This window comes from Bos grunniens, chromosome 22 (assembly GCF_055505025.1).
Source record: "Bos grunniens cultivar Pamir isolate PY7600 chromosome 22, Bosgru_T2T1.0, whole genome shotgun sequence".
Classification (NCBI taxonomy): domain Eukaryota; kingdom Metazoa; phylum Chordata; class Mammalia; order Artiodactyla; family Bovidae; genus Bos; species Bos grunniens.
In genome coordinates this window covers 9,278,043-9,291,539 of record NC_141186.1, presented here as the reverse complement: position 1 = coordinate 9,291,539, position 13,497 = coordinate 9,278,043, and the positions used below count along the sequence as shown (strand labels likewise).

General features: G+C 43.0%; 1 long non-coding RNA gene across 1 annotated transcript in view; it reads right to left on the bottom strand.

The window, feature by feature from the left end:
* The window catches only part of LOC147348003 (uncharacterized), a 37,520-nt gene extending 24,605 nt beyond the window's left edge, over positions 1 to 12,915 (bottom strand). Inside the window, exon 1 of the long non-coding RNA XR_015151938.1 lies at positions 11,910 to 12,915. This is a non-coding gene — a long non-coding RNA (uncharacterized LOC147348003). The remainder of the gene's footprint in view (positions 1 to 11,909) is intronic.
* Between the last annotated feature and the right edge of the window lie 582 nt (positions 12,916 to 13,497).

Genomic DNA, 13,497 nt, shown 5'->3' with positions numbered 1-13,497 from the left:
CCTGCCTCCAGGAACACGACACAGACCTGCCTCAATTCCATCAGAAGGATTCCATGCAGACTGGGCTAGGAAAGCCTGCCTTGCATCCCTCCAGCCCCTAGAACATGGCATAATCACATCAGAGTCTCTGTGGTTGGATGAGAAGGTCCTTTGCAGAAAGTAAATCATGATACTTGTGGGCAATTTATGTCTAATGGCCAGGCTGTTGTTTAAAGAGAACCATGCTATAATAAATATGCATTAGTTCCATTAAATGATATCCGGAGGTGGAAAAAGCCCTATAGATGTGGCTGTCGATTCTGTTCATGCTACACAATTAACTTACCTAATGTTGATGCCGAACGGACTTTAACAGGTGAACTGTGCCCCTCATTTTTAACTTTCCCCCGGCCCAACATGTTGTTTACTTCTCTAAATGTTTCTACAGACATCAGAACACTGTTATTTCAGTCGAATCTCAATTGTCCACTGCAATGATGCCTGTGTGTTACAGAACACACCAAAATTCTCAAATTACTCCCAACCTGATTTTGAAAAGTCACAGTTTAGAAATTAAAGCTTTCAAACTTAGTGTTCGAAGTCCATTCCCTTCTTCCCTTTCTTCATCTCTATATATTTTATAAACTTGCCACAAATTAGGCCTGAGTGGTAGAGGGGAGGAGAGGCAAAATCTGTAATTGGGGAAGCTTGAAAAACCTTGACTGAGTAATCTTGGGCATGTTAATTAAACTCCCTGGGTGGAAGTCCCTCCATATGTCAAGTGTGAAAAATAGAATAATATACCTGTGCCTTAGATCAAGGATTTTTCTAGGAATAAAATAAGACTGTGCTTCTAAACACGTACTCCTTAAACTCCTCAACTTAAAGAATCAATGGGATGTAAAACATGATGCATAGGAGAAAAGTACACAAATTATATGAAGATATATGCTGCAAACACAGAGCATATACCAAACACAATGAGGAACAGTAAGGATTGCTATTAAAGGCAGTAAATGAGCTACGTGTATTTATTTTTTTCAATAATATTTAAAGAAATAATAGCAGAGGAATTTAACAGGACATGCCAACAAAGCCAAAAGGGAAAAGGAGAAATGACGATAGTAAAGAAGAAATTTGCCAAAATTTGAGGAAATTGGAAAGGAAATGGACGATTGGTACTTGATTAACAGAACAAAGGAAGGTGTATGTGAAGTGCCTGCAGAAAGGAAAGAGCAAAACAAGCTTTAGTTCTCAGACAGGTGTGTAGAAGCGGAGGATCCAGGTCACAGGGAGGGTCGAATGAGACATGCACCTGAACACAGCTGGAATCTGTCAAGTAAATACTGAGGCTTCCACCCAACCCATCACTTTGACAAGAAGCTTCCTCACTACAAGGACAAAATAGCGCCATAGAAAACATCTCCTGACAATGACGTTGACCGATACGTCTCCAGTGAAAAGCTTTCTCTGCTGCTACTGCTGCTGCTAAGTCGCTTCAGTCATGTCCAACTCTGTGCAACCCCATAGATGGCAGCCAACCAGGCCCCTCTGTCCCTGGGATTCTCCAGTCAAGAACACTGGAGTGGTTGCCATTTCCTTCTCCAATGCATGCATGCATGCTAAGTTGCTTCAGTCGTGTCTGACTCTGTGGGACCCCATGGACGGCAGCCCACTGGGCCCCTCTGTCCACAGGATTCTCCAGGCAAGAGTCCTGGAGTGGGTGGCCATGTCCTCCTTTTCTCTGCTGCAGATCACCTTAAACTGAAACCACAAAGTATATGTCATGTGCCTGGAAACAGAGTTCTGAGTGAGCTTTTTTGTGCCTCCTTCTTAGGAATAAAATGGGGAGCCAAAGAGCACCAACAATTGAATACAATGTTCAACATTAAAAAAAGAGCAGAAACCAAACCAAATATAAAAATAGAAACCTGAAAGACGCAGGGAAACGTAGAGAGCGAGGATTACGTAAGTAAAACACATTTAAAAGAAAGACTATTATAGCCCATGAAAAATAAGAGAGGCTATCATGAGAGCGGAACGCTCTAAAGTAAGTAATTTCTAAAATAAAAAAAAATCTCATAGATGTTGAAAATCTTAAACAAGGAGCCTTTTTTAAACATACAATGCTTTGAATCCCAAAAGTGCAAGGGCACTTCCAAATAACAAAATTTTAAAAAGGAGAGAGACTGAAAAGAAAAGAAATGATAAGAAAATGCAAGGATAAAGAGAATAGAAACAGAATAATTTAAAAAAATTATAAAAGAATCATTATTACATTATTCAAGAAATAATACAATAAAAATTTCCAGTATTGAAGGATAGGAATTACCAGGAAAGAAATAGAAAGAATTGAGATTCCAAGACAACAACAACAAAAAATACATCACACACACACACACACATAGTCCTGCATATCACAATGACGCTGCAGAGCAGTGAGCCTGAAAAGAAGCTCTTCAAAGATTTTAAAGCTGAAAGTTAGGTTGCATGTAATATTGCAGGATCTAAAACAGCACAGGGTTTTCCAACAGCTGCACAGGAATCTAAGAAAGAATGAAGCACCATTGCTGGAATTCTGATTTTCAACTTAGAATTCATATTCAGCCAAATTGCTCAACAATGTAAGGAATAGAAACTCAAACAAACAACAGCCCCTTCTACAAGAAATTACTGGAGGCTAGGGACTACCAGAAATGAGTGTGCCACCTTGGACAGACATGGATGCAGGGTATCCAACTAGACTGTGGTGAAAGGAAATCAGTATCTCCTGGAAGGAGAACAAGAGGATGTTCTCTGATTAGACTCAGAGCTCATCCCAAGAGTCAGTGTCTGACAGATCTACTGAACAATTTATAAGAGAAGCAATTTATAAGAGATATGTAGTTAAATCAGTGAATGAAGTAAATTAGATAAATATTAATTCTAAAAATGTTAAACTATAAAAAGAATAAAAAAGAATCACTCAACTGGCAGAAGACATCATTTATGTAGAAATAATAAAACACTGTGATTGGGAGAATGAGAGGGGAGAAATTAGCATGGGGGTACAGGTAGGCAAAATAAATCCATAGGAGCCATCACAGGAAGGTGATGAACTTGATAAATAAAAAAGCCCAATGCAGGGAATGCCCTGATGGTCCAGTGGCTAAGACTCGATGCTCCCCATTGAGGGAGCCTGGCTTCAACCTGGTCAGGGAACTAGATCCCAACTAGATCCCCACTAAAAGATCCTGAATGCTGCAACTAAGACCTGGCACAGCCAAATAAATAACTAAAAATAAAATATTTTTTAAAAGCCCAACACAGTCACAGTTTTTAGAAATATGGAGCTACAAATCAGGAAAGAAATCAAAAAGCACTAACAATGTAATCCTCTGCAGAGAAGGATTGAAAAATAGGGAAAGATTTTTCACGTTAAGCCTTTTGGTGCCATTTGGTTTTAATTAATATTAAAATTACCTGTATAATTTGATAAAGAAAAATAATTGAAATGTTTCATTAGAATTAGGTTCAATTTGTGACTGACTCAGTAATTGGGATGTTGGACAATTAACTTCACTGTGGTTCAATGCCTTTATCTATGAAATGACCCCTGCGTCAAGGACAATAACCCCCTGCATCAAGGAGTTGTGACTGAGGTTGTCTATGAAAATATGCAAAAAGTGTAACAAGAGACCTGGCATTCTGTAAATGTTCAGACAAACAAACAAAAAAAACATCATTTCATCTTTCCTTCCTCCTCTTGCTTTTTTATTTTACCTGAATGAAGAGCCTTCATTGAACAACACAAGCTTAATCAGGCTCATAGGTGCATAGCCCTGAACCCTATCTCAGTCTACCCCACAGAAGCTATTTGTAAAATAGATAGCTATTTTCACCCTGAGAGCTTTGCTGTGTACTGAGTCTACTTAATGCAATAAAAAGAAACACTGACAGAGTAAGAGACCGAAAGAAAACATTAAGACATCAAATATCTTCTACAGGTTGTAAATTATCTCATAAGGAAAGTAATTTTCCAAAGGTCAGTGCTGTAACATATATACTGTCAACAAATTCCACAATGCAGAAGTTATATTAGGTGCTACAGTAGCTATTTCTGAAAAGAAATACACAGAAATGACTAAAAAGAGTAAAGAGACCACTTAACATTTAATAATGTTGTCTTTGAGTATTTTCGAGACCACGATACAATGTGGGCTCATTGTCCTTGTTCCAAAGTACATGCATGGGTGCTTTGTGGTCCAGGAAGGAATGAAAGGGAAGATTCAAAAGAAATATTTCAGACTGTTATAAGGAGAGAAGTGAAGAGCATGTTTATGCTGCCCACACTCTCTTCTTTCTATATATTTAGGTTCAGTTTAAGCAGTGTCAGCCTCCTAATGCTGCCTGGCAAAGACCCACTGGAACCCCTGGAGGAGGCCCAGGGGAAGGCATCTCACTGTCATAGGAGCCCTGATCAGGGTCCTATTTCACGCTGAGTGACAGTATGAGAATAGCACAGGTCCCCGGAGAACAGCGCTATGCTTGTCTCTGCCACAAACACAGTGCATCTCCTCTGCAGCTCATGCAACACATCATTTGTGATTTCTCTTCTCTTCCGGCCCACTGATGTTAACCCTGCTTTGGCAGGCAAAAGTTAATGGCTCTGTATCACCTCCGGTCCCCAAACACTGTCAGGTGAAAGCTAATGCTTGGTGACAAAGCTTATGCTTTGTCCACTGCTGCTTCCATGTGCCATGTTCTGGGCCTTTCTTTAACATGCTCTCGTGCTAATAAGAATTCCTGCTTGATGTCAGAAGGAGCTGCTGCTGTCACTGTTCCAGCATAGGGATAGCTTCTTCTGAAATGTGCAAAGCATTCAAAACTAACTTCTTTTTAAAGCTTTGGAAAGTTCCAGACATTTTCTTTAGAATACACATACACAGTTCCCCATCTCTCCTGACTGCCTCTGTGAAGACTGTAGCACCATCATCCCCCAGGGAAGGAAGGGGCTTGGGGTTATTTTTAGCTTCATTCAAAGCAAAAAGTTTCAGACCCTGGAGAGAGACTCGAGTTTCCAGGAGCAGCTTAGTCTATTTAGCAAAACTTTTCAGAGTATTATTCGAAGAAGTGGCCGAAAATGGAGGTCATTTTCAAATCAGCAGCAGAGGCCTCTCTCCCCGCAAATTGTGGTATATGGACAAATGCATATGCCATGCAATATCCTACCGTGCATACTGACTAATGTTTGCCACAGCACCTACTGTGTGCCAGACTCTTTGCTCTAATCTGCATGACAACACAGTAAGCTTGTTGTTTTACTAACACTCCTGTTTTCTGAGACAGGTTGGTATGCTTTAGGCCATGGGGCTTATACATGGCAGTATGTGTTCAAACTCAGGTAAGCCTGGATTCCATGTCTTTTCATTCTGATGCTTTGACAACTGGCAGCCTCGCTGATCTGGAGGGACTGCCTCCTCAGGACGAGCCAATTAACAGAGCCGGTAAAGGACTGTGTCCCCACGTGACCCCGGATAGTGTGGCATGCCCCCTCCTTTTGGGAACTGTGAGTAACAAACCATCGTTTCAATGGCAATCATCTTCTGACCTGTTGGCCTCACAATACTGAAATAAAAATAAAACCTACATTTAAAAATGAGGCCCAGGGACTTCTCTGGTGGTCCAGTGGTTAAGAATCCACCTGGCAATGCAAGGAACATGGGTTCGATCCCTGGTCCGAGAACTAAGATCCCACATGCCACGGAGCAGCTAAGCCCATGAGCCACAACTACTGAGCCTATGCTCTGCAGCCTTTGTGCCAGAACTAGAGTCCCTGCACTGCATCAAACGATCCCAAATGATGCAACAAAGATCCTGAGTTCTGCAACTAAGACCCAATGCAGCCAAATAAACAAATATTAAAAAACCCACAGTCCTCAAATCCAAAGTTCAGCATTTGATCACATCACTGGTTTTGCTACAGGATTATTATTTGCTCAGCACTCTACCCACTGGGGTCTGGACTAGAAGGAGGCATGAAAAATACCCAGGGGACCCAATGCCAGGAAGCATCACACTCAGGTCCACTCAAACACTGGCCCCACAGGACACAGCACCATGCCAGGAGGGAATGGCTTATCTCCCTTTGGTCTCAGCCCTGATGCCCACATCCTGGGGCAGCAGAGATGAAAGACCCAGATTCTGCCCTCCGTCTTCTGGAGGAGGGAGCCAAGAAAATCGACAGGTATAAATAAGGCAGTGCAGTGGCCGCTGTGCTATGGGTTTGCACCGATGCTGTGGGAGACCCAAGGAGGGGCTCCTGACTCATGGATGTGTAGGAGAGAGCAGTGCACTCCTCTTAGCAAAAGAACCCCCTGAAAAGAAATTCCAGGCAAGGCTTCCAACACCATTAGGGCTGGGGGTGCAGAAGCACTAACATACATGCAAATGAAGTGTTCTCTATTAGCAATGAGATTTTCATTTCCAAAATCCATAAGAAAATTTAATTAAATTATCTCCCACCCCCTTTTCTGATCTTTCAAACTTTTTAAAATGCCTTTTACAAAGCAATATTTCATTTTGACTTTGAGGGATATCAAAACTGTCCTGATTCAGATGATAAATTATATGATTTTCTCATCTATGAATGATTTCAAGAAGAATGGAACAAAATAGCACAGCATAACATAGACTACTTCTAATAGAACTTCTGAAAGTCTTCAGTGTCATTTCATCAACTCCCTCAGCTGGCAAATGTGGATATGAAGGTCCCAGGAACTTAAATAATTCATAAATCATCATTAATTGAAGAGTTTAGAATTAGATGAAGATTTCTCAGCTGCAAGTTGTCCCATGTTTGAAAACCTTCCCATGAAACCTCTGAACTATCTGTGCTCTTTCAAGTCCATGGACACCTTATTACAGCTTCACTGATGCTAAAGACAAAAATGAAATACCCATACTCAGTAGCCAATAGCTTGTTTCAAATTATGATTAACATCAGAAGCAGATGCAATAGTAAAAAGAAAAAACTCTCCATATCTCATAATAAGATGAGAAAATTTTCATGTGTAAAAATCATCTGCTATCCTTTTCTTTATTTTCCCATCTCTTTCTTCTTCCCTCTTGATCTTTATCCTTCCTATCTAAAATTTTAATAATTTCTTTCTGATAGTTCCCTTTCTCCAGAAGAGAGCTATAGGATCTATTTGTCATGGGTCCACAACTTAAGTTTGAATTACTGTGTTGAAGTCCTAGCAGCTGGAAACCTCTCACACCTGATTTTGAAGATGGACACCTCAAGCTTTCAACACATCCACAATTACAGAAACTATTTAGCATGGAATTTCCCCCAGCAGCAACTCAGAGGACACCTCAGGTGGCATGAAAGAAATTAGACTGTCAGATTGCGGTGTCCCTGGGTCAGGTTGACCTCCAAATGGTCAAAGCACTGAACACAGAATGCCAGAAGCCAACAACACAAAGTCCTGGAAACTGTAATAAACAGATTGAGAGCTATTACAAAGCCTGAGACTGAGAGTGAATGTGAAGTTTGTGGCTGGCTGTCTTCACAGCACTCTGTTATGAGGGTAATCAGCAGCACCACATGCTTGTCAAGTAGGTCTGAGTTCTGGTCTTGTACTATTTCTTAGGGCTTCCCTAGTGGCGCTAGCAGTAAAGAACCCGCCTGCCAATGCAGGAGACATAAGCGATGTGGGTTCGATCCTTGGGTCGGAAAGATCCCCTGGAGAAGGAAATGGCAACCCACTCCAATATTCTTGCCTGGAGAATCCCATGGACAGAGGAGCCTGGCGAGCTACAGTCCATAGGGTTGGAAAGAGGTTGAACATGACTAAAGCAACTCAGCACGCACACAATATTTCTTAGTTAACCAAGGAAACCTCGATCCTGGCCAGAAGATGTAGTTGAAGTGGAGGAAACATACAAGCGCTGGGTTTTGAGGTGGGAGAAACTCTGGAGAAGGGACAAGAATGATTACAGAAATTCATAAATTATATTATGTGGGCCAAAATGCATGCGCACATCTCCTGTGGATTATGTGATCAAGTTCAAACATTAGGATGGGCTGGAAGAAACCACATCAAGAGGGATAAACTGGCCAAAGCAGAGGGCTGGATCAGAAAGCAAGGCAATATGATCTCTATCCACCCTTAGCCAGATTTGTGAGCAATGAACACACATTGATGCTAAGTACTTATTTGGACTGAATGTTTGTGTCCCCCTAGAATTCACATACTGAGGCTCTAAATCCCAATGTGAGGCTATTTGGAGATAGAACTTTGGGGCAGTAACTGGATTGAGGATGTAACACGAAGGCAGCCACCTGCAAGCCAGGAAGAGAGCCCTTACCAGAAACAGAATCATCCAGCACCTTGACCTGGGACCTCCAAGCCTACAGAACCATAAGAAAATTAATTTGCAATATGTCAGCCACCGTGTATGTGATATCTTGCTGTGGCAGCCTAAGCAAACTAATACAGAGCTTGATACCAAGAAGATACTGCTGTAACAAATATCTGAAACTGTGAAGGTGACTTAGGAACTGGTAATGGGTAGAAACGTATCATATTTTGAGACCTGGGCTAGAAATATGAAAGCTAAGGGCAATTCTGGTCAGTTCACAGATCAGAAACTGGAAGAAAAGAGATCCTTGTAGTAAAGGATGTCACTACAATATGTTCTGGTGTTTTGTGAAAGAGAGAATTTGTGAGTGATGAAATCAGATATTTAGCAGAGGAGCTTTCTAAACAAAGTATTGAAGGGGTAGCCTGGCTCGTCCTTACTGCTTATAGTAAAATGAGGAATGCAGATAGTATACTTTAGCAAAAATGAACCAGAACTTGCAGATATTGCAAAATTATTAGTTTATCCATACCACAAAAAGAAAGAAAGAAAGAAAGCTTGTTCTGAAGAGAACACTAAGGGGATGACTGAACAACCGTTTGCAAAGAGATCATGGGTACCGTTTGCAAACTTAAGCCGCCATCTCAGCAGAAGCCAGGAATAGAGATGGGATTATACAAGTGAAACACTACCATCTGGTAATCAAGTGGACAGAAAAAACAATTTTCAAAATTCTTTGGTTCTACAGGACTGAACCATACAGTTCTTCATCTGTGAAAGTGTGTTGTGTGTACATGCGCTAAGTTACTTCAATTGTGTCCGACTCTTTCTGACCTTATGGACTACAGCCCGCCAGGCTCCTCTGTCCATGGGATCCTCCAGGCAAGAATATTGGAGTGAGTTGTCATGCCCTCCTCCAGGGGATCTTCCTGACCAGGGATCAAACCTGCATCTCTTATGTCTCCTGCACTGGCAGGCAAGTTTTTTACCACCAGTGCCACCTGGGAAGCTCAAATGTGGGCTATGCTTTGAGAAAAGAAAAGAATAATCCTGAAGGTGATTCAGAGATGACCAGGACTGCCTCCACTGTACTGGCTGCTGTCCAGAGCCTGGGGACAGGGCTGCTCCATCCTTGGGGCCTACTGCCACCTGGCAGAGCTTCGAGGGATGAACCACCAATCAGGGGGTCTGAAGATGGGACCACAGCTCCCATGAGTCTAGAAGATGGGACCAACCCAGTGGATCTGGAGGTCAGAGCATTGAAATAAGTGAGAGTTATTCCTGAGCCTTAAGATGAGGTGGAATTTGCCTTGCTAGGTTTTGGACTTTCTTGGGCCCTCTCACCCTTTCTTTCGTATTTCTCCCAATGGGATGGGACTGTCTAGACTATGCCTGTACCTTTACTGTATTTCAGAAGCACATAACTTGTCTTATTTGACAGATTCACAGCTGGAGCAGAATTTTGCCTCAGGCTGAATATACCTCCAGTCTCACTTATGTCTAATCTAGATATATTTAGATTAGATTTGGGACCTCAGCCTTTATACTCAATGCTGGAAAATGAAAACTTTGGGGACTGTTGGAATGGAATGAATGTATTTTGCATGAGAGAAAGACATGAATTTGGGGAAGGGGGCCAGGTGTGGAATGTTCTGGACTGAATGTTTTCTACCACAGATTCATATATTGAAGCCTAACCCCAACTGTGATGGTATTTGAATGAAAGGGCCTTTGGGTGGAAATTAAGTTTTGACCAGTAGTGAGGGTGGGGCCCTCATGATGTCATTAGAGGCCTTATAAGAAGAGGAATAGAGAGAGCTCTTTCTTTCTCCCTCCATGTGCCTGCAGAGGAAAGACCATGTGGGGACGTAGTGAGAAGGCAACCATATACAAGCCAGGAGGAAAGCTAAGCTAAAATCAATCTGTTGACACCTTGACCTTGGACTTCCTAGCCCCCAGAAATGTAAAAGAACTAAATGTGTTGTTTAAGGTGCCCAGTCTATGGTATTTTGTCATTATAGCCCAAGAAGACCAAGACACTAGACATGTTGTTCAGTCGCTAAGTCATGTCCAACTCTTTGCGACCACATGGACTACAGCACCCCAGGTTTCCCTGTCCTTTACTATCTCCTGGAGCTTGCTCAAACTCATGTTCATCGTGCTGGTGATGCTATCCAACCATCTCATCCTCTTCTCCTTTTGCCTTCAATCTTTCCCAGCATTAGGGTCTTTTCCAATGAGTCGACTCTTCACATGGACACTCTTCAGGTGGCCAAAGTATTGGAGCTTCAGCTTCAGCATCAGTCCTTCTGATGAATATTCAGGGTTGGTTACCTTTAGGATTGATTGGTTTGATCTCTGTGCAGTCCAAGGGACTCTCAAGAGTCTTCTCCAACACCACAGTTCAAGAGCATCAATTCTTTGGCAGGAGAGATGACTTTTTTTTGAAATCAGTTTTGAAATAAGTAGGACAACCATAGTAATTCTTGGTATCCTGCAAAAGCAGTGGGCCCAAGACTGAAGCAAGTGGGTTTCTGAAGAAAGATCCACACTTTATAGAAAGGATCTACAGAAACCAGAGGAGAGAAAGGAAGTCTAGATCCTCCTCAGGGCTAGTTTACAGATTCCTTGGGAATTTCTGGCAAGAACTTGGTGTTGGAGACCCAGAAAAGTGTCCACTGGGTCAGTACCCATTGGGCTAGTGAGACTGGCAGTCTATAGTCAACTTAGATAGGAGGATGAACTTTTCAAGATGAATGTTTCCATGTCTGTCAGGCATAAAAAAAGCACAGACTAGACCATCTCCAGAATTCATTGATTGTTGAGCGCCGAAGAATTGATGCTTTTGAACTGTGGTGTTGGAGAAGGCTCTTGAGAGTCCCTTGGACTGCAAGGAGATCCAACCAGTCCATTCTGAAGGAGATCAGCACGGGATTTCGTTGGAAGGACTGATGCTAAAGCTGAAACTCCAGTACTTTGGCCACCTCATGTGAAGAGTTGACTCATTGGAAAAGACTCTGATGCTGGGAGGGATTTGTGGCAGGAGGAGAAGGGGACGACAGAGGATGAGATGGCTGGATGGCATCACTGACTCGATGGATGTGAGTTTGAGTGAACTCCGGGAGTTGGAAATGGACAGGGAGGCCTGGCGTGCTGCGATTCATGGGGTCACAAAGAGTCGGACACGACTGAGTGACTGAACTGAACTGGAGGGAATGAAAGCAATTAAAAATGTTTATTTTCTTTTGTTTCCTTTGTCCTAGGAGGGCCTAGATGGAGAGCATCCTGCAGCATTTTAGACTGCAGAGGTACAGAGACTTTTTAGGAGGTTTACTGTATGGACCATATTCAAGAATGTGAAATAACTCAGAATGAAATTTTAGGAAACGAGACGAAGATAGAGATGTGAAACTTAAGTACAAGGATCATAGAAGAATAAAGTGCTGAATAAAGTGTTTGCTTATCTGTCTAAAGAATAGATTCATCACACCTCCTAGAGTCTTATCAGACCACGGGCAGAAGGTCAGGTACTCATTGTTCAGAAGGTTCCATTATGGTGCAACCCCGTTTGTGCCTCCACTTACCTCTACTCAGGTGTAAACCTGGAGAGTGAGCTCCTGCAGATGAGGGATGGCTGGACTAGTCTGATGGTGCTGGGCAAGGTCTTTCTTCATGACCACTAGCTGGTTTGGGTCCAGTCTTCAAGTTCATCTTACCAGTCTGCTCCCAGCCTATGGGCCCTGTTGCACAGATATCCACACCTTGTTAGGATCCATGGACTCTCCACACCATGAGGCTGGCCCTTCAGTCTCTGTACAACAGCTCTGGAGAAGGCCAGTTGCTCATCTTTAGCTCTTATCTGCAACCAGGTGTCCGCGATTCTCAACACCACGCTCAAAAGTGGACTTTGAGAGGCAAGATGGTGGTGGCCATGCAGGGCCACAGCCTGCTCTGGGTGGTGACCACTCTGGAAGCGGGCTCCAGGACTCTGGTGGCAAGATCCAGATGACCCCCTGACCTCTCGCTGGCAGTTGGGGCCATGCTATGCGTCTCTGGGGTGGCTTCCCTGTGGCCATGGTGGGAACAGCTTCAGGAGCCCAAGGCTGAAGAGCACGAATGTTACCAGAGCCTGGCAGCCACGTGGGAACTGCTGTGAGTACAGCTGGTAGCAGGGGAGCAGAAGCGTCAGCTCTGCAGCTCGTGCAGGAGCCCAGGGCCAGGATGCGCCAGAGGAGTGACAGCTGGTGGTGGCGGCAGGAGCAGAGGGAGGAACCAGTGGAAGAGGAGTGCAGGGCCCAGCTGCAGGGTGCCAGGAGCGCCCGCAGTACCATGTGGCACCGAGGAGCCTGCAGCACTGGGAAAAGCAGCATTGCAAGCATCTCAAGGAGGAGAAACAAAGAAGGAGGACCCAGCTCCTGCACTGAGTTCTTGCCAATAAAACCTGCTGTCTGATTGCCCCTCCCCTCCAATAAAGGGCTTTAATTGCCACAACCTGGGCAGCTCTGTCTCGCTTCCCGTAATTCTCATAAGTGAGCGCCTTCTTGGCTCTACCCCCATTCAAGGTCAGCATGTGTGTCAAATAGCCAGGCTGGACCATGTAGGGGGAACACTCTTTCCTGGGATGTTTCAATAGGCAAGATCACGTCTGCTCTTGTATTTCCTGTCTTTCACTGGAGTCTATTTAGAGCTGTTTGTATGTGTGTGATATTCGACCTGATTTATCTTATTTTGACTGCACTGAAAAATTATTTAGAAGATCTAACTTACTGAAGCCAGAGTCTGAGATCGCCAGACAAAAATCAATGGTATTATACATTAGACAAATACAAGTGATTCTGTGGGTAAATATTTTTGTATATCTGGCTAAATATATGAGGAAAAGTAGTGATCTACTTAATTCTGCCTTCAGTGTTGTTTCTGAGCATCCCTTCATTAAAAAAAAATTCAGATAAATTTATTTTCTGCCCTAATTTTAAACCTATGACGCTCATAGCAATTGCATTTAAAACACACACACACACACAAACATAGCCCCAAATAATGAAATGCTGGAAAAGATTAACACCCTGGATGTCTATCCATTTCTTCCTCTTCATTGCCCCACTCCCCAGAGACAGCTTTCACCTATTCTGCTCAAAGATGCTGTGACTGTTCATGCTTATTTGTTCTTCA